The 21,604-nt window shown below is 35.2% G+C and overlaps 1 protein-coding gene across 2 annotated transcripts in view; it reads left to right on the top strand.

Moving 5' to 3' along the window:
* Positions 1-21,604, top strand: part of CNTN5 (contactin 5) — a 1,681,138-nt gene that overhangs the window by 1,533,972 nt on the left and 125,562 nt on the right. The window lies entirely within an intron of this gene.

Genomic DNA, 21,604 nt, shown 5'->3' with positions numbered 1-21,604 from the left:
AATGCCAAAATGAAATTTTCAACAGTTGAGTCACAAAGACCCTTGAACACTAGAGAAACAAAAATTTTGTGTGTATGTATACGGTTTTCCAGATGTAAAGCTACTGGAACCCCTAGGCATTTTTTCCCTCCACTAACCTCTAAATTTGGCTTCCTGAACAGAAAAACTGCATGCCTAATATAGTGGCATTTGCAATTGTTAAGTGACAAGGATTGTTAAAAAGTCTGAAAATGTCAACATACAGTCTCTCTGTGCAGAAATGACAGTTAAGTGGCTTCCAACTATGAGCAAGCCTGCCAAATTCTACAACCCTATGAAGCTATATCTTATTTGAATTAAGTAAATGCCTACAGCGCTAATTTCTTTTAGCACATTATTTGCCAGTTTGGGAAATGCCGCTCTAAGCATGCGTTTTCTCTTTTTCTTTCTTCCTTTCTTTCTTTTTCTCTCTCTCTTTCCCTTTCTTTCTCTGCCTCCTTCATTCCTTTCTTTCTGCCCTTTTTCTCTTTTTCCCCCTTTTTTCTTTGTTTTCTTTTTTGTTTTCTATGGAAATACAATATATCTGCATAAAAATAAAAAAAAAATCATATATGTATAGGTATACAGCTCAAAGAAAAAAATCATAAAGTATTCATACCAAGAAGTTGTTTTTTAAGACAAGAGCTAGAACATTACCAGAATCCCACCTCTCCCTTTTTGATTTCAAAAAAATCAAATTTGACTGGTGTGACTACTGCATGCTAAGACCCCTTGCATGATCTCTGCAAAGAAAAATTACACAATCCATAACAAAAACTTGTATCTTACATTAACTTGTTTTACTCACTTCGAGTGTTTTCCAATCGTAATTTTCAAGAATTCATTAATATTATAAAAATCTTGAGCAGGAAATCCAAGGCCTATGTAAGCTTCATCATCTGTTTTAGTTGTATGTGTCACCCAAGGTTTATTGATTTGGGGTAGTGCATCTATATCTACTATTGGTCCAGATAAAACATTGTTTTGAAACAGATGTGTATCTGGGTGAGTGGCAGCATGCTCATTTTTTGCATGTGTTTGTTTCTATTCTAAAGGTTATTTGAACTCGTCTCCAAATTTATAAGAAGAATGTGTATCTGTATTACTCTATTACAAAACATCAACTTTTTAAAGTGCTCATCCTCTCATGATATTTCACTTAGCTAAAATTTTTCCTTTATGCCTTTCAAGTTACAAGGCTTTTGGAATGGCAAACCACACACTGCAGTCAATTTTATAGAAAATTGCTTTCTTCTCTCACTACAGTCTGTTTTAGATTATGTGTATTTATTGTGTAGCACTTGCCTAGTAATTTAGAATGATGCTCCTAAAATTGGAGCTTTCTAAATGAATAACACAATTTAGAGGCTGATAACAAGAAGCCAGGTATTTTTACAGGGCTGTGAGGGGCATATTTAAGTGGCAAAGTAACATTCTGCTTTGTAAGTAAAATTAAACTCAACAGCATTTAGAATATAATTCAGGCTCAGCTTTTTTGTGTTCTGTTCTTTTAGCCTTTGGCTTTATGCCTAGGAGATGATAAAATGCAGAAATTTGGAATTATACTCAATAGCAGTTTCAAATAGGTTGCTATTGTCTGAATATTCATGCAACATTCAGCTCAAGCTTTCATTTGAAGTGAGTTGTTTTAAGTCACCAATTTTCTATTATATACTTGTATTATTTTTCTAAAACTAGTAAAAATAGCTTGCCTCTTCTGCCTGGTTGGTCTCAGACAGATTTAAAAGTTGAAGTAAAGGTTCAGTTTTTTTTTCTTTTTTTCTTTCTGAAGTTTCCTGGTCATTGAAGGAACTCAGATGCTTGAATATTGCAGCTTTTAATGTTGTAAAATGAAACTCAAACTAGTTTTACCCTGTCTTCTTCTTTCTCCCACTCCTCCAACCATTGGTTTGTAAACTTGGGGCATTCTGAACTATTGTTCAGGTGACAGGACCAAAGCTAAGCTTTCTAGATGAAGGTTTTCTAATGATGATTACAATTTTAGCAGCAGAATCCTTAAAGCACACTTATTCAAGAGTGTTATAAAATGAGAATGGTAAAGACAATTTCACCATACTTCGTATAGGATGCCTTCATTGTATGCTCAGAGAATGTGGAATGTTTTTAGCTAGCAAGGAATATGTTTTTATAACTCTGTAATTCTATTTCCGTGGAGACTTAGGGGATTAAAGTATATATTCTCCTAGATAACCTAGGAGATTGTCTCCTTTCCCATTAGAGAAAGTCTATGAAATTCTTTTGCACATCTCACCAAATCCTGCAGTTCTTCACCTGGCCCCACATGCACACTAGATTGGGGCTCAGGTGTGTGGCCCCAAGACCTCATCAATGCTTGTTTAGAATCTGAGCTTCCCCGACTAGAGCTGCTCCCTGCTTCTCTTCTCACGCGCTGCTTGAAAGCTATCTTTCCCCCAAATGCTTGTTTCCACTGTTGTTTTATTTGGCTTGTGAATGTCAGTGCTATTATTCACCTCTATTCCACCATTATTATCATCCTCCAAAAATTGAATTTTCCCATAAATAATCATCTGAAGCATAAAATTGCTTGCTCTCATATACTTAATATTCAGTGAACCAGCCTAATAACAGCACCATGCATGATTTGGAGACCCATAATAGAAGTAATGAACTTAAAATAAGTTATTTTGCCAGAATATAAAAAGAAATTAAAGCCACACCTGGACATCTGTGCACAATTTAAGTCACTTATTCAAGTGTGATATAGCAACAAGAGAGAAAGTAAATCTAGATAATGCTACAGGGAACCTCTTTAAAGATGGATAAAACTGTACTATATTCTCCATGGTAAAGGAGATAGAGCATTAAGGGATAACCTCACTGACGGGAATACACAGTTTATAAAGAACTGATACTCCCAAGCATTATGCTGCTGCTGCTGCTGCTAAGTCACTTCAGTCATGTCCGCCTCTGTGCGACCCCATAGATGGCAGCCCACCAGGCTCCACCGTCCCTGGGATTCTCCAGGCAAGAACACTGGAGTGGGTTGCCATTTCCTTCTCCAATGCATGAAAATGAAAGTGATGTAGCCCAGTGGTGTTCGACTCCTAGTGACCTCATGGACTGCAGCCCACCAGGCTCCTCCATCCATGGGATTTTTCCAGGCAAGAGTACTGGAGTGGGTTGCCATTGCCTTCTTCCCCAAACATTATGAGAGGTGACCAAACATAACATAAAACACAACAGAGAAAGAAGTATTAGTTTTTGTTATTTTATTTTACAAACTGACTGTCAGAAATATGTTTCCCAAAGAGAATATAAGGGTAAGAAACTATCACAGTTTAAAGAATAAAATGTGTTTAGCTAAACTGACTGGGAACCCGAGCCTGAGCTCTGTCTATTCTGCCCTCAGGCAGATGAAACAATAAAAAATGCACTTCTTCATGCAAATTTTTATTCAGATTGCTCTGTTATTAATGCAAAACAGTAGATCAAGAAACTCTTGGCATAGTCAAAGACAATCCACAATCTCTTGGTTCTTTCTGAATGCACTGCCTGTATACCCTCTTTTCCCCAAACTTGGATGACAAGTTTTATTCCCTGAAATACAATTTACGAGATAACTATGACTTGTATTAAACTGAATTTGAGAAGAAAGAATCTACTTCAGGACACAATTTATTGAGAAAAATCTGACTGCTTTTAACTATTCATTCCTCCTTCCATCTATCACTTTTGATTCAACCTGGAGTTCAGAATGTCTTTCAATCTTACTTGCTTCAAACATCTCATCAGTTCAACTCCATTTATTCTTTACAATATTTTTCCTTGAATATTTTACCTTTAGTCTCTGCTGATCAACCTTGTCGCTTTTTATTTCAAAACAGAAGCTATTAAGAATTTGTTGTGCCTATTAAAGAAGTCACAGGCATTTGTTGATAATTTTCTGTTTATTTATTCACTCACCCATTCATCTGGCACCTGCTCTGTAGCAAGCCCTGCTACAGAATAGAAACAGAGGTAGATGCCAAGATCTCAGCCCTCTGTGAGAGACCAAGCGACTCTCTATCCTCTTGTCCGCTAGTGTGAGAACCACCTTTGGGAATGGGGTGAGAAACACCAGTGAAGGAAGCTCCCTAGATAACCTACCTCTTTTAGGGGAAATAATGAAATGCTATGAAAATCCATAGGCATAGCGTTAGGACTGACTTCATAAATTGTGGGTCCTGGTGCAAAATGAAAATGCAGAGACCTTCATGCAAAAGTTTGACAAGAATCTTAAGACAGTGACAGCAGAACATTAAATCCAAGTATAGGGACCTTCTAAGACAGGGACCCTGTGTGACTGCACAAGTAATACACCACGAAGTCATCCAGGCACAGCACTAAATTACGTACGAAGCTACAGGAACAAAAGGACTTCAGCAATGGGGAGGATCAGTTATAACAAAGTTGTTTTAATGTGTTTGCTCATCTATAAAAATAGCATATTAAAGCCTCCTCAGAGGTTTCATCAGCTTTTTATACAAAAGATCATTTTTTATTATTCTACCTCAAGAGCCTTATGTTTTGAAAGATTTTGTTCATTATGTTGAAGTAATCATTAATTTATATTTCTATTTAAATTTTCACTAAAATCTTTTATCATGAGGTAGCCAGTGTTACTAGACCAGATAATTTCACTCTGCTGCTGCTACTGCTGCTAAGTCGCTTCAGTCGTGTCTGACTCTGTGCGACCCCATAGACGGCAGCCCACCAGGCTCCCCCATCCCTGGGATTCTCCAGGCAAGAACACTGGAGTGGGTTGCCATTTCCTTCTCCAATGCATGGAAGTGAAAAGTGAAAGTGAAGTCACTCAGTCAACAGAAAAAAAAAAAAAGAGGATTTACATTTTAGCTAGTTGTGAAGTGTTATCTGTTTTGTTTTCAAATAGTTGAAAATAATCTAAAGATACCAGTTACCATCTGATGGAAACCAACTTGGAAACTTTGATTAAATACTCTCCAGATTGTCTCCAAGATATACTTTTCAGTGATCCTCACCAGCAAGAGAGAAAAATTCTCAAGTTTTCTGCCTTTTGTCCTTGGAGAGATACAAGTGCACATACAAAAGGAAACTCAAGCTCAGTGAAAATCTTGAATATATTTCTTATACATGTAGGTTTGAGAATTAACCAATATTAATGTGCTCTGTCTTTATATCTCTCAAAGGACTACCCTTTTGAAATGTGTAGATTCTAAATTGATATAAATGTATTTTACCATCTGACCACTACTAAAGTTTCAAGCTTTAAAATGCACAAGTGAACATGTAAAATATCATGTAAGAAATGAGTTGCCAGTCCAGGTTCAATGCACGATACTGGATGCTTGGGGCTAGTGCACTGGGACGACCCAGAGGGATGGTATGGGGAGGGAGGAGGGAGGAGGGTTCAGGATGGGGAACACATGTATACCCGTGGCGGATTCATTTTGATATTTGGCAAAACTAATACAATTATGTAAAATTTAAAAATAAAATAAAATTAAAAAAACAAATAAATAAAATGCACAAGTGTTTGGCACAGCTATCCAGAGTTCGCACAGTTTTCCTTTTCCACCACTAATCTAATATGAAATGACAGGTTTGAAGTTTGCACAAGCCTTTATATGGTGGAGTAATGTCTTGGAATCAAAAGAGTCTCCAGGGAAAAAGAAAAAGAGCTATAAATCACAAAAAAACAAAGCTGGGTTTGATGATGTACTGGTATTTGAGGCTCAAAAGAACAATAACAAATGCTTTCAGTGTAATTTTAATGTTAATATTAATATTAAACAAATTTGCCAATAATTTCTACTTTAGAGCAGAATAGAAATTATTCAGTTAATATATTGGTTTTTCCAATATTTAAAAAAGCTTTAAAATTGAGATATAAAATAAAATGTCCTCATCTAGAAGAAAATCTAATCTAATTCATTGCAAAGTCTTATTGGAATATCCTGTATAGCATTGTGGGAATTTTAGATCACTACTGTCACTAGTGTTGGGTAAGGCTTTTTAAATAATTAATGCATACAAATCACTTGCTTAGACATTTTCTACATTAATTAGTTTGATTGACACCTATACAATTTCTCTTACACACTGAATAGCAGCTTAGTTTTTTTCTCTTGTACTTTTCATGTGGTTGCTTGCTAATCTGTGGAACTCTAACAACTGACTAAAAAGTAACATTTTTGACTGTGGATTTTCTGGGCAACATTTAGTTTGGCTTACTGAAATGATAGTTGACTGAAGTGATTTGATCAAATGACCAAATGCTTGCCACAGTTATACATAAAATGAACAAGTGAATTGTCACTGTATATAGACAACCAATTGATGGAGACTAAATTTCTTATATTTAGCCACTCAACAAATATTGAGTGCCTGCTGGAAGCCAAGTTCTCTTTTAGGAACTGGTATTTCCATCAACTGACTTGGACTTTCTGGGGAGCATTTTGCTATTTTGAAACAAGTACATTGACTTCACTCTTCCATTTTAAGAAAAGTCTAATCAAATAGGTTTTATATCACACATGTTTCTGAATCACAAATTGAAAGGTAATCACAATTCACTGTGTATTTTGCTCCACAAATCTTACATGATTTTTTATGCGTCCATCCTATTATAAAAATGACATTTACTATTACTTCTCACTTAGTAAACTTGTTGAAGCAAGTTCTTGGTATGTGGGGTTATGTTTTAGATCCTGATTTTATTTATTGTTTAGTGAGTACCTACTATATGCCGAGACAGTTCTAGTGTGTAAGAAGGATAAGTGGTGAGGCGGGATTGGTTATAAGTGCCTTCTGATGTCATGGGAAAGAACTTACCTTTTATGCCATAGATTACAGTTAGTCATTAGAGGACCAAAACTGGAAAGGCATGTAATTAGATATGCACTTTAAGAGGATGATTCTGACAAAGCAGGGGATGTTTTAGAGGAGCATGAGACCAAATGGGAGACCATGGCAATAATCCTGATAAGAAATAAGAAGGGTCTGATAAAACACAATGATAATTGAGATGGAAAGAAACACACATACTAAACAGCTAGGAAGGAGACAAGATCTACAGAACTTGGTGGCTCACCTTATGCAAAAATGAGAATAGGAGGCCAGGATAAATCCCAGTAATGCTGGGACCACAGTCTGCTTAGACCAAGGCAGTTCCAGGTTAAACTCGGAGAGCCAGCATAATTATTGATGAAGTCCTTTCTCTCAAAATTTTCCAGGTTTAGATGATAAATTAAGTGGCCATCCTAGTGAAGAATGATCATGCTTTTCAATTTATCTGGAAGATAAGGAGATAGGTGAATTGGGGGGTGAAGGAAGAGCAGTTAAGATAAGGCTGTTCAGAGAGAAATACCCAGTCAGTAAATAGATTTGTGGCTACGGAGATCAGGAGAGAATAGGGTTGAGCTGAGATGTAAATTTCAGCACGATGAGATGAAAATGAAATTGCAAAGACAGCATGTGAAGAATGAGAAGGAGAAGAAGCTCAAGACATAAGCTTCAGAAACTCTGACGTTGAGGAAGAGGACGAAGCTACAAGAAGATTGGGAAGTAGCTGCCAGACAGAGCAACTAAGTGGAAGATCAAAAAAACCAAACCTTAGGGACAGGAAAAGGAAATTTCAGGAAGGAGAAAATAGGCCTCAGTGTCAAATGCAAGTAAATCAAGAACAAATAGAGACCACTGGTTTGAGCAGTTTTAAATAATTGATGACCTTTGCAAGGGCAAATTCAGTGTAATAATGAAATCAGAGTAGATAGAGAGAGGTAAGTGATGATGTATGCAAAGCTGTGCAGTATCTTAAGGAAAGTGTAAGGTTTGAAGTCAGACAGAATGTTTCACATCCCCATAAGCTCTTACTAAGTGTGTGACTTTAAGCAGGTTGCTCAAATTTAGCCCTTTACGTGGCAGAGGGCTTCCCAAGTGGCACAAGTGGTCAAGAACCCGCCTGCCAGTGCAGGAGACACAGAAGACCAGGGTTCCATCCCTAGGTCGGGAAGATCCCCTGGAGGTGGGGCATGACAACCCACTCCAATATTCTTGCCTGGGAGAATTCCATGGACAGAGGAGTGACAGTCCATAGGGTCACAAAGAACTGGACACGACTGAAGCGACTTCGCACGCATGCACAATATGTAACAGGCACTGTTACAGCTACTCATAAGCAACTTATGTCCCCAACATGAAGGAACATTTTTTATAATATAATACAAAGAGTATGATTACAGATATATGAGCAGCACATTTTGTTTTCTGATCATAAGCTCTATTGATAAAATAGCTAATATTTGTTAAGTTCTTCCTATATGCCAAGAACTGTGCTAAAGTATCTCTATGAATTATTTCATTTTATATATCTAGAATGTCCTATAAAAACAATATGAGAAGGTTACTATTTTTAGTTCCAATTTACAGATAAGGAAACTAGCCTCAGAGACAAATACCCTTAGGAATAGTAAGCATCAGTCAATAATAGACCTCTTTCTAAATGATCTCTCCTTGTTCTCTCATTTTAAACTTTCTTCCAATTATTAAGCAAGGAAAAAATTGCCAATTGCTTTTTTTTTAAATAAATAAATAAATTTATTTATTTTAATTAGAGGCTAATTACTTTACAATATTGTATTGGTTTTGCCATACATCAACATGAATCCACCACGGGTATACACGTGTTCCCAATCCTGAACCCCGCTTCCAACTCCCTCCCCATACCATCCCTCTGGGTCATCCCAGTGCACTAGCCCCAAGCCAATTGCTTTAAAAAGTGCCTGACCTTCCACCCACTGGCAGTTGCTGTTCTTTCAAAGCTTTGATGTTCATCTACCTATGGGTGAATTATGTTAAAAGCCTTGAAGACAAAACAACACAAAACAAACAAACAAACAAAAATGGTCTTTGATGTTCAAAAGGATGTCCTTAAGGTCACCAATATTGCTTAGCTGAAATATTGGAAGTACATTTAATATGTCTGTTCATTTGTTTGAATTGTTTGGAAATGTCATCGTACCTCCTTTTCATATACTTTATGTAGACACAGCCTAAACCAACCACCAGTTGGTTTAGGAAACCTAACCTTTTGAACCTAAACTTTCTGAAACCTAACCTTTTTATTTCCCTGAATGTATTGTTTTCTATGAATTTTACATAAATTGTTTTAGCATGTCTTTTGAGTATTGGGTAGTAATTTGTTTTCAGGGGAAGCCCAGAATAGTTTTGCAGGGCATATTCATTATTACATGGCCCTTTTTTGATATCCACATGTGGAATCCAAGTTCCAAGCAAAAATTCTGCTGAATGTCAACACAATGACTTGTCATATCCCCAAAGAAGTTAATACAAAATTGGTAAGTTCACTTCAGTTTCTATCCCCAAATCTTGCTTTATTTCAATTTATATTCCAGAATACTCAATTCTTAATTATTTTCTTGATTTTGTGTAACACAATACAACATATAGCCTGGACTCTGAATGATTCTTCATTAATCCACACAAAATCCATGCAGCCTGAACAGAGGGCTAACACTGATTGGAAGAAACTTTTACTGCAAATTGGATTTTGTCCTCCCAAACACCTGGCAAAGGTAATGTTTCCATTTCACTACTCCTTAATTTGGAATTACAAAGGCAATTAGCTCTCTAATGAGTTAGAGCAAGTGAGGTGAAAGAGTAGGGATGAAACTGAACACCAGATGATGAGTAAAAAAAGAAAAAAGAATAAGTCACTCATTCTTGATTAAAAAACATCTTTCAAATTGATGGGTTTTTTTTTTTTTCTATTTTTTCTAAACTAAATTATGTAATACATGTTGCTTAGTACTTATGGAGAAAATCTAATTTAATACATTATATGTAAGGATTGGCAGTCATGAGTACATGGGTTCCTATGTTATAGCTTGAGTTTATCAGTAGATTTTGCCTTTGGAAATTTGCGAATCATTGGTGAGGTACCTAAAAAACTCAGAAGGAAAGGAAAAAATAGTTCCTACTTTTACCAATAAAAGCAGTTTATTAAAGCAGAGAATTACCTCTACAGAAGTCAAAGTGGTCAAGTATTGAAAAGCTGAGACATAAAAATGACAGCTGCAAGGTTAATTATTGCTGTGAGAAAATAAAACTGCATAGATTCAAAGTGTGCAAAAAGTAGTGGGAAAAGATCTGCTGTACTTTTGCTGTGTTTGGAGAAAAGATCTTTGGGCAACTGTGCACTTAACACTGCACTAATTTATAGCTGGTGCACTGTAAATGTTTGCTGAATCTCAATAGCCCAACTTAAAGATAACTCATTTTGTTTAAAATGGCTGTGATAGAAGCCAGGTTACCCAGCCCATACATTGTAGCAGTCTAAAAATAACCCCAGGCCAAGATTTAGATCTAACTCTTTATCTCCTGGATAACTGGAGGCAAGTCATTTTACCTCTTCCGGATTCTTCATTTGTAAAATGGGGACATATATCCAATTTGCAGATTTAATAGGAAAATGAATTGAGATTTCAAGTGGTGGAATGCTTTTCAGAAAATGCAAGACACTGTTGCTGATATTCTTCACTAGATGAAGAATATGTTTCCCTAATTATTAAGATTAGGGAGATGAATCATTGTTCTTCATGGTACCTATAAACAAGAAAATGGTCTACATTTATCCAACAGGCAATCCTATCTGATTATCCACTGATGAAATATCCCATAACTTTACGATTGTTCTGTCCATCTTGTTCAATTACACTTTGATAAGCATTCCAAAGGTGAGTGGGAGCATTTTGGTTGCTTCTCCTTCCTCAGGGCCAAATTAGCATGTTTTTAAGCCTGGCATAACTGTGTTCTCTGCAGGTTTACTGTCATTAGTATGAACTGTGAAATACCGTTAGGACCATCTCAGTATACTCAGTTAACTGAGTTGATGAAACTTTGCCTCACTTCCCAGAAGTGGATTGCTTATATTAGTGTGTTTTTTTGCATTTTAGATTCCATTGTAGGGGGCTCCATCTTTGAGCAAACTGCAATAGCTACCTTAGCATACAAGAGAATTTCCCATGTGTGAAACAAATACTAAAGAGGTTGAAGTACAGTTACACAAAGTCACCAAGAGGCTAAGCCTGAATAAAAAAAAGTTAAATGCACAAATTATATTTCATTCTAGAAAAGATGTGTAGATCAAGCTATAATAGGGTCCTAAGATTACTGCTTTTCTACCAGTGACAATCATCACTATCTGCCTATCTAAAAGTAATCAGCTTGATAGCATATGAAATGAACCCCCCAAAAATATTATAAGTTGATTTATATCATAGTCTTTAATGTTTTAAGAACATAAATATTCATTATATAAATGTTTACATGGAATTTTGCATACTTTTAGTTGGCAATGGAGCAATGCAAAAATTAAAATTAAAGTAAAAAGCCTTTATAAACACCACTGAGGACACTAAAAGATTTGGAAGTACTTGTGAAATAAGTACTTGGATTTTTTAAATTGAAAACAAATGGTATGAATGGTTTTCAAGTTCCTCTGGAATTATGTCTTAGCTTTTAAAACATTCTAGGTCAAAAGTACAGAATTTCAAACAAAGGAATTTTTTCCTAAATCACATAAGTTAACAAAAATTAATCATCTATACTAAATTGTCAGCTTCCTCGTTTGTCAATGTTCTAATTTGGTTAATTCTAGTGCACATTAATCACAGAAAAATATGGCATAAAACAAGTTCAGGCAGTTATTGGTTCATATAATTATTTTTTGTGCCAGCTCAAGAAATAAGACTGTATTAGTAAACTTCATTTGAAATACCTAATCTCTGTTTCAAAGAGATTTTATTACCTGATCTGTGTGTATCAGTAAATCAAAGCTCACATATTTGTCTCACAACCTCAGTTCACAGAATGTTAAGTCAAGCTAATAAGAAGCATCGATCATACCCACTGAATGAGATAGTCTGCATTGCAGACACTCTCCCGTAATCCATTCATTATATGGAACATCTGTTACAAATTATCCAACCTCCAGGACTTCTCTATTTAAGTGCTTCTGCAAAAGCCCACTGTCTCTATCTCTCCTAATGAATTACATGGTGGCATAGGGATTACACCAAGTTCACTGTCACCATATGACAATAGTCTTTTTTCAATCTGTGCTGGGCTCTAATGGTACATTTCATAGTGATAAATATCTTCTTACAGTTGTAGAACAACAACAACAACAAAAAACCTCAGATAAGCAAGTAATCATCAAGAAACCACTAAGACAGTTCTTACTCCATTATATCTCAGCCATTGCCCAATAAGTTAAGCACTTAGGAAGTAATACTTATTCTTTTCTAAGTCCTAAGGGGCCAATTGATTTGCTCTTAGTTAAAATATAAAACTAATGACCCCCAGATACATGTTTGTCAACTTTTGTTCACTTCCATGATTGTGAGACATGTCCCTGGTCTCAAATAAATAGCTTGTAGAACAAGTTGTTGGTATCAAGGAACATCATGAAAGAAAATCTAAATATAGTCAACTCTCTGTATCTGTGGATTCTGTATCTGCAGACTCAAAAACAGTGGATCAAAAATATTGGGGGGAAAATATCTTAGAAAGTTCCAAAAAGCAAAAATTAAATTTGTTGTATAGGTAATTATTTAAATAGCATTTACATTGTTTTTACAAGTATTTGGATAGCATTTAGATTTATTACAATTAATCCAGAGAAGATTTAAAGTATACAGGATGATTGTGTAAATTATATGCAAATATTATCCATTTCTATATAAGGGACTTAAGCATCCCCAAATTTTTGCATCTGAGGAGGGATCTCGGAACCAATCCCTGGTAGATACTGGAGAACAACTAAATGAGAATAATTGCAAATTTTTGCTTCAGAGAATAACATATTAAAGAAAGTCTACTGCTTTCTTTATAGTTTAGGCCACAGTATTGCCAAGGGTGCAGCTGTCTTAAAATGAATGACTTTATAAACATGTAGTCCTAAAGTGTCTTTGGAGATAATAATTCCAAATTTACTTCATGGTATATTTAGGAAAATATGTCACAGGATATCTATAAATTATTCATAAATGAATAGTGAGATTGAAAAAATTTAAAGCCCATATAGGCATATGTTATTTTTTGATCTTAATTTGCATTACAGAGTTGTAATGAGTCATACACAATAAATCCAATATTGGATTTATAGAAAGCTTTGCAGAAGCACGATACCTAGCATATTTTAGCACCCCATATGTTATTTTCCCACAGGATTTCTTCAACTCATCTGTTCTTAGAATTTGTGTAACACTAGCTACTAAATTAATTTCAGGATAGTGTCTGGGTTGCTTGAGGTTTTAAATAAACAAGTTAATTATTTTTAATTATTCTTGCTAGTTTTCACAATAGACACTCAAATATCTATTTTCCATTTCAGAAAGATCACCTTCGATGGATGGAGAGTAACACTTACATATTGGAATATATTTAGAGTGCACAACTCCAACTTATATAAAAGTACATTAAGTGTTTATGCCTGCCTAACTACTTGAAATTGTTGCTTAATTTAACTTTCACCTGAAGTTTGTAATAATTGACCAAGAAGTGTTTGTATTTTTCTAAAAAGGAACACAGGATTCTTTAAATAAACATTTTAAATGTAGTGATGTGTAAAGTCTCACATTAGTAATCAAATGCTTCAGCCAAAAACAGCACAAGCCATTTTAGCTCACAGTTCACAAGGAGTTAATATCCCAATGACAAATACATGTCATTCACAAATTATATTAACCAAGATAAATATCATAAAATTCCAATTTTATAAGACTGACATGGGGAAGAGGTGATAAAATTTTTGTTTTTCCTTTCAATGGAAGTAGAAAAATCACCAGAGTCTGTGAGATTGCAAGAAACATGTCCAAAGCATCCTTGGAGAATCCAATGGCCACTGTCACTGAAACTGCTACTACTACTACTGACAACTTGTACTAAGCAGCAACAGTACAATAAATCAACACTGGAAAACAGACTTACTGAATTATCACAATTTATATAAAAAATTTATTGCAAAGGAAAATGCTCATACATTTTTAATCATTTATATAGGTTTTTCCCCAAATCTTTCTACATGTTCTAAAGTCTTCCATTGCCCCTTTTTATCTACAATTTTCAATGGCTTCTTTCCTTTGACTCCTCTTGTATGAAAATAAAATTCATTTCCAATGAATTTCCAATACACTCAGAGTAAAATCCAAATTCATTACCATTGTCTTCAAATCCCTTTATTACCTGGCACTTACTGATATTTCCAACAACATTATCTTCCTCTAAACTCTTCTTTCACTTTGATTAAACCACAGCAGAATTCTTTCTGTTCCACAGACATGCCAAGCACATAACACTTAGGAATATTTTTATTGATAATATCTGCCTGGAAAACTCTTGCCCATTTATGTGCTCAGTTTATGTGCAAGGAGATCAAACCAATCAATCCCAAAGGAAATCAACCCTGAATATTCATTGGAAGGACTGATGATGAAGTTGAAGCTCCAGTACTTTGGCCACCTGATAAAAGAACTGACTCATTGGAAAATACTCTGATGCTGGGAAAGACTGAAGACAAAACGACAGGGGGTGGCAGAGGATGACATAGATAGCATAATCAACTCAATGGAGATGAATTTGAGCAAACTCCAGGAGATAGTGAAGGACAGGGAAGCCTGGCATGCTGCAGTCCATGGGATCACAAAGAGTTGGATGGGACTTAGCCAATGAACAACAATATCATTTGATTATCAACTCCACGTCTAATGTCTCCTGCCTCGTCTCCAACCAATTTTTATACCACTTTATTTTCTCCATTGCATTTATTACTATCTGAAATCATCTCATTCATTTGTTCGTTGACTGTCTTCTCCCTACAAAGTAAAACATATAAGGGCAAGTACATTCTATATCTTATTTACTGCCTAATGCCCAAAGTCTAGTATGTATATTTCCCAATATCGTTAAACAAATTATTAGGTGTATGAATGAATGGATAGGTAATCTTTTTCACTAAAGAGAATAATCACATTTTTAAAAAGTCATATAAATAAGGAAGAATGTTCAGTATACAGAGTAGTAACTAAGTAAACAATAATCATAGGCATTTAATATTAAATATACTGTCATGGCATATAACATGTCAATAAGCAGAAAAGCAAACCCAGTAAATTGGAGGAAGAACTGGGAGTGGTGTGGTGTGAAAAAAAGATTTTCAGTTTACTGTGGCTGCAATCACAAAACTATTATTTGAAGTTTGGTGCTCTGATCTCTTTAAGTCCCTCAGCAATCTTTTTCATGATTTTCCTTTCACTCCACCCTATTCCTTGCAACATACATTCATACATACACACATTCTTACAGGAAATATTAATCTAAATATTAAAAACTAATTTCAAACAGCCAAGAACAATTCATACCGTAGATTCTAGCAACCTGGAGTGCAGATATACATGAAGATTCTGTGGGTTTTGTTCCAAATCACCACAATAAAGTGAATATAACAATAAAAAGTCACACAAATGTTTTGGTTTTCAAGTATATATAAAATTTATACTTATACAGAAAAAGCTTTTAATAAAATTAACCATTCATTTATGATTTAAAAAAAAAAACTCTTCAGAAAGTGGGCATGGAGAAAATCTAGTTCAACATAACAATGGCCATATAAACTCACAGCTAAACTTACAGATAATGTCATAGTCAACAGCAGAATCCTGAAATCGTTTCCTCTAAGATTAGGAACCAGGCAAGGCTATCCACTTTTACTGCTTTTGTTCAACTTAGTTTTGGAAGTTCTTGCCACAGAACTAGGAGAAGTCAGAGTAGAAAAAGAAATAAGAGAAATTGAAATTGGAAAAGATGCAAACTTGTCATTTTGCAGATGACATGATACTATACATAAAAAATCCTAAAGACACTACCAGAAAACTACTAGAGCTCTTCAACTAATTCAGTAATGTTGCAGGATACAAAATTAATACGGATAAATCTGTTGCATTTCTATACACTAACATCTAAAGACCAGAAATAGAAATTAAGGAAGCAATTTCATTTACCATCACATCAAAAATAAGAAAATATCTAGTAATAAACTTACCTAAGGAGACAAAAGAACTGCACTCAGAAAACTTTAAGATATAGAAGAAAGAAAGTGAAAATGACAACCTGAAAGAATCCTAAGAATAATGTTCTTGGATTGAAAGAATCAATATTGTAAAAATAAATATACTACCCAAGGCAATTTGTAGATGCAATGCACTCCTTACCAAATTACCATTGGCATTTTTCACAGAACCAGAACAAAAAGTTTTAAAATTTATATGGAAACAAAAGACCACGAGAAGCCAAGACAATCTTGAGAAAGGAAAACAGAGATGGAGGAATAAAACTCCTTGACTTCAGACTATATGGTAAAGCTACAATTATCAAAACAATTTGGTACCAGTGCAAAACAGACATAGATCAATGGAATAGAATAGAAAGCTCAGAAATGAACCCACTCACCCATGGTCAATTAATCCACCATGAAAAAGGCTAGCCTATACAATGGAGAAAATAAGTTATTCTGGAAAAACTGGATGACTGCATGTAAAAGAATGATTAGGACATTCTCTAAAACCATATAAAAAATAAACTCAAACTTAATTAAAGATCTAAATGTAATATACTACAGGTACTACAAAACTCCTAGAGAAAAACACAATCAGAACATTCTTTGCCTTAAACTGCAGCAATATCTTTTTGGATTCATCTCCTAGAGTAATGGAAATGAAAACAAAAATGAAAAAATGGGAACTAAAAACTTAAAAGTTTTGCATAGCAAAGGAAATCATAAGCAAAATGAAAAGACAACCTACATAACAGAGAAAATATTTGCAAATGATCTGGCTGACAAGAGATTTGTTGTTATTGTGGTGGTGGTTTAGTTGCTAAGTCATGTCTAATTCTGTTGCAACCCCATGGACTATAGCCTGTCAGTCTCCTCTAAACATGGGATTTCCCAAACAAGAATACTGGAGCGGGTTGACATTTCCTTCCTCAGGGGATCTTTCCCATCCCAGGGATTGAATCTGCGTCTCCTGCATTAACAGGCATATTCTTTTCCACTGAGCCATCTCGGAAGCCTGACAAGAGATTAAGCTCCAAAACACACAAACAGCTCATACAGCTCAATATCAAAAAAACAAACAATCCAGCAGAAAAAAATGGGCAGAAGACACAAAAAGTTTTTTCTTCAAAAAAGACATACATAATATTGTTTAAATTTTATTGTGAATTTGAATGAATATGCTACGTCTTGTTCAAGTATTTGTGTTTTGACATTGAAGAATAAAAGGTCATATCTCTAATTATAAAAATAAATTTAGGAACTAATCATTAAAAAAAAAAAAAAAAGACATACAGATGGCCAAAATACATAAGCAAAGATGCTAAGCATCACTGTTTATTACAGAAACGCAAATCAAGAATACAATGAGGTATCACCTCACACTAGTCAGGATGACCATCATCAAAAAGTCTATAAATACTAAATGATAGAAAGGATGTGGTGAAAAAAAGAAATCCGCCTGTACAGTTGATGGGAATGTAAATTGGTACAGGCACTTTGGAGAACAGAATGAAGTTCCTTATAAAACTAAAAATAGATCTATTTATGATCCAACAATCCCACTCCTGGTCATATATCCAGAGAAAACTATAAATAAAAAAGATACATGCAACCCAATATTCATAGTAGCACTATTTACAATAGCCAAGACATGGAAGCAACCTGTGTCCATCAACAGTTGAAAGAATAAAGAAGATGTGGAACATATATATACAATGAAATATTATCAGCCATAAAAAAGAATGAAATATTGCCATTTGCAGCAACTAGAGGTTATTATACCTGCTGTATAGCCCAGTATACTGAATCACTCTTCTGTAAACATGAAATTAACACAGCTTGTAAATCAACTGTATTTCAAGTTAAAGAAAAGTTGTGCTTACAAAATGCTTAGTCCTTTAAGTTTGCTTAATTCTCAAAAACAATGTAAATACCTTAATTAAAAATATCACTAAAAAATGCTAACCATCATGTGAACTTTCAGTGCATTGTAGTAGTAACATCAAAAATTACAGATTACCATAACAAATATAATAACAGGGAGAAAGTAGCCCAAGAACTACAAAAATGTGGCACACGAACATGAAGTGAGCAGATGCTGTTAGAAAAATGATGCTGATAAACTTGCTAGATTCAGAGTAGCCACAAACCTTCATTTTTTTTTTTTTAAGCAATATTACTTCTGTGGGAGAGGGAGAGGGTGGGATGATTTGGGAGAATGGCATTTAAACATGTATAATATCATATAAAAAAGCAATATTTGTAAAGTGCAATAAAATGAAGTGTAACTGTATATGGGTAAGAAATTAAATAGAAATGTTAAAGAAAAGGTTTTATGTGTCCCCTGAGATTTTATATCGAGGAGATTTTTTAAATTATCCATTGATATATCAGTCCCTTTAGTGTGACTGAAAGTCTCTCAGTTGTGTCCAACTCTTTGCAACCCATGGACGGTAGCCTGCCAGGCTCCTCTATCCATGGAATTCTCTAAGCAAGAATGCTGGAGTGCATTGCCATACCCTTCTCCAGGGGATCTTTCTGACCCAGAGATTGAACCCAAGTCTCCTACATTGCAGGCAGATTCTTTACCATCTGAACCAACAGGGAAGCCCCCTCTGAGTGCCAGGGCCTTATTATCTCTCCCTATTTACAACTGCAAGGCCACTGACCTGCATCCCAGGAGTTCCGCTATGTATATTTTGATCTATAGCTTCAGACATGAAACCTCTGACAACAGCTTTAATCTGTTGCAATTAAATACAGGTGCCTCCCACATTTATTATCTTCCTCTGAGCTTCACATAACTCTACTTCACTTGTATGGTTATGAGTTTTATCTAATTCATTTCTTACCTGAAATTCATGACTTCCTTGATGCCTATCATGCCAACTTTAAAACTCAATCACCTGTTTCTGGTAATGAGCAATAAAAAAATCTAATGGAAGAATGTTGACTCAGCTCCTATAAAATCATGTTTTTCATTTCACATAAGCTTTCAATGTTTTTCAGTAATATTGCTATTCAGCTGTTATTTATTTCCCATCACGTGGCTCTCAATAATGATTTCTGACTTTTTAAACTCTCTTCAGTCTCCAAACTAGCATCTTCCTACCTTTGCACTTCAGTGTTATCTTCAGAATTATTTCAATTAAAATTTATTACTTTAGTTGAGAGGAAACCTTTTGAGATCCACCTCCAGATTTTGCCCTTTTTATATCATTTTTCTTCCAATTTGTTTAGCATGAAATTTTGGAATAATATTTCATTCCCATTCTTGACTTTTTCTTTATAATATCTACTGTGTTGGTTCACCTCCAAGTTTAAAACATGTACTGACCTCCATTACCTTTGTAAAAATGTTCAAACTCGTTCAGGTGTTCAAAGTCTTCCCTTGACCTCCTTTTCTCCACATAAAATTTTGCTACTCTGATCAAACTTAAATCATCTACTTTCCTGCTCTTCAAAAAGCCTTGAATTCTTTAGTCATTTGGCATATTTGTTTATTACCCTCTTTTGCCACCCAAAACAAACAAAAGGCACCTGTTCCATCTTCAAATACTAAGCCAAAGGAACAGTTTTCTTGGAATACTCACAGGAAAACCCATCTTTCCAGCTTCAGTACCTGAAAAATTTTGTGTGTGCTAGAGATACAAAAGTGAATTCCTAACTCACTTAGCTAGAAAATGGTAAGGCCTGCATAAGATCTTAGGTCCCCTAGTCAGCTTATATAAGTCAAAGCTGTCAAGTTTTAGCTTTTCATTTCTGTCCTCATATAACAATTTCTTTAACTTTCCCAGGCCCTTTAAAAAAAAATGAATGTAGCAATGAGAATGACACAGATTATTAGTGGATTTCTAAAATAGAATTTTAGGTCAAGATTGGTCCAAAATTCTTTCTCTGATTATCAATACTTTAACTTTATTGTCATAGAAATGTATTGGTTATAATTTTACATCTTTAATAAGCCCCAAATCTCTATCCAAAAGTGATTATGCCATTATTTTGTAGGTAAATATTTAAGTCAATTTAGTAATTTCATTGTATAATTTGCTTTTCTGGGAATTTTCTGCTAGTTGGCCATCTGTTCTTTCAGTTTTCCCAACTGACTTGTCATTTTTCTGTTACAAGTGGCTTATCCGGAGTAATTGGATATTGTCGGAGATTCTCTTTTAGGGTTATTTATGCTAGTATAACTAGTTTTAGCGCATAAAATGAGTTATTCTAGTTTCAGTCTTCAGAAACCCAGAGTTTTGTTATGCTTTGTATCTCAGGATGCTTCCAGTTGCAAGTAATATGAAGCCTAACGCAAACTGGCTTCAACAACAAGGAAATTTATTGATTCTTCTAACAAAAAGCTAAAGCAGATTATTTCTTTGGTTGATCCAGTGTCTCAAGTTTCTTTCAAGGATCCAGGTTGGTTCCATCTCTCCACTCAGTCATCTTCAATGCTGTCCTTACCCTAAAAGCCCATTGTAATCATAGGCTGATTGCCAAGAATAATAGAGGATAAATCTTTTCATGGGGCTTCCCAGCTGGCTCAGTGGTAAAGAATTCACCTGCCAAGCAAGAGACCCATGTTCGATCCTTCAGTTGAGAAGATGCCCTGGAGAAGGAAATGGCAATCCACTCCAGTATTCTTGCCTGGGAAATCCCATGGGATAGTCATAAAAGAGTCAGACACTACTTAGCAACTAAACAACAACAAATGCTTTCTTATTTATATACAGCAAGAGAAAAAACTAGTGTATCTCTACAAATACCTGTTTGTTCATCAGATTTCTCCAGTTTAGACCATGCTTGCGCCTGAAGCATCAATCATAAGAAGATTATCATAATCTAATTGATCTATTAAAATGCAGAGACATTACTTTGCCAACAAAGATGCATCTAGTCAAAGCTATGGTTTTTCCAGTCTTCATGTATGGATGTGAGAGTTGGACTGTGAAGAAAGCTGAGCAATAAAGAATTGATGTTTTTGAACTGTGGTATTGGAGAAGACTCTTGGTAGTCCCACGGACAGCAAGGAGATCCAATCAGTCCATCCTAAATGGAATCAGTCCTGAATATTCATTGGAAGGACCGATGCTGAAAGTGAAACTTCAATACTTTGGCCACCTGATGTGAAGAACTGACTCATTGGAAAAGACCCTGATGCTGGGATAGACTGAAGGCAGGAGGAGAAGGGGATGACAGAGGATGATATGGTTGGATGGCATCACTGATTCAATGGACATGAGTTTGAGTAAATTCAGGAAGTTGGTGATGGACAGGGAGCCCTGGCATGCTGCATTCCATGGGGTCACAAAGAGTCAGACACAACTGAGCAACTGAGCAACTGAACTGAACTGAACTGAATTGGCTTATGTCTAACTTCCTGAACCAATCACCAGCAAAGGCAGGTGAGATTTCCAAGATTTGCATATTCTAATCAAGGCTGCATATATAATGAGG

The sequence above is a fragment of the Bos indicus genome, chromosome 15 (assembly GCF_029378745.1).
Source record: "Bos indicus isolate NIAB-ARS_2022 breed Sahiwal x Tharparkar chromosome 15, NIAB-ARS_B.indTharparkar_mat_pri_1.0, whole genome shotgun sequence".
Taxonomy (NCBI): Eukaryota; Metazoa; Chordata; class Mammalia; order Artiodactyla; family Bovidae; genus Bos; species Bos indicus.
Note: the sequence above shows the minus strand (reverse complement) of the source record. Positions and strands in the feature narration are given on the sequence as shown.